Here is a 1,023-nt window from a genome sequence, read left to right on the forward strand (position 1 = left end):
ATTTTATTCTTAGAGAGAAATGAGCAAATAAAAAGTGAATTCAGGGCATATGCTGATTTAACGGAATGGTTAAAAAAAGAGGAATATGTTAAAAACATCTTTTAGGTTTCTGGTCTGGATGACTAAACGTGAGCTCTGCTAGGCCAAGAATCTCTCTCTTTTGTTGACTAATGTACTCCAAGCTTCTAGGGAAGATCCTGGTATGTAGAAGGCACTATATAAACTATGCTAGGCACTATATAAATATTTATGAAGAAAAAAGTTGTTTCCGTTAGCCCAGGAAACGTTAATGAAAGCATAAAATTCTAAACATATTCAATTTCAGATCTCTTTAACATATCCAAAAGAAGGTACCTCCAGAAGGTCAACTGGAGTATTTAGGACAGGTATTTATTCTGACAAAATTTTGCACAGAGCCGCGGTTGGTCTAGCGGGACGGTCGCGAGAGCGTGAGGCGACCCGTGGAGTGTCGCGCGCAGTTAGGCAGCAGCAGCAGGCGCAGTAAACGCCGTGTGACGGAGCCAGAAGCACTATGAGGTGAAGATTCTGGACACAAAGAGAGGGAGAAGCCGTGTTTCCTGGACAAGGTGGAGCCTCATGCCACCATTGCTGAGATCGAGAACCTCTCACCAAGACCCATCTGCAGTGGTACCCTGCCCACCAGTCCCTTCGCCTGGACCTCAAGGGCAAGTGTCTGAAGGAAGAGGATGTTCTGCAGAAGCTGCTTGTGAGCACCACGGCCACACTCTACTTCCGGGACTTGGGGGGCCCATCTCAGCTGGGTGACAGTGTTCCTGACGGAGGACGTGGGCCCTTTTTCAGCAACCTGCCTTTCTACTTCCGGGTGCCCTTCATCTACGCCGCCGACACGACTTGACGTCCAGCCGGCACACGGCGGTGCACCTCGCCTGCGCCTGCTGCTTGTTCCACTACGTCAAGCGCCTGCTGGAGACGCTCTTCGGGCACCGCCTCCCCCACGGCACCATGCCTTTGTGCAGCATCTTCAAGAACTGTACCTACTAC

The 1,023-nt window shown here is 49.9% G+C and overlaps 1 pseudogene; it reads left to right on the top strand.

Annotated features, from left to right (window-relative positions):
- The first annotated feature begins 528 nt into the window (after positions 1-528).
- On the top strand, positions 529-1,023 carry LOC103608851 (annotated as a pseudogene).

The sequence above is a fragment of the Galeopterus variegatus genome, unplaced genomic scaffold, assembly GCF_000696425.1.
Source record: "Galeopterus variegatus unplaced genomic scaffold, G_variegatus-3.0.2 Scaffold8919, whole genome shotgun sequence".
NCBI lineage: Eukaryota > Metazoa > Chordata > Mammalia > Dermoptera > Cynocephalidae > Galeopterus > Galeopterus variegatus.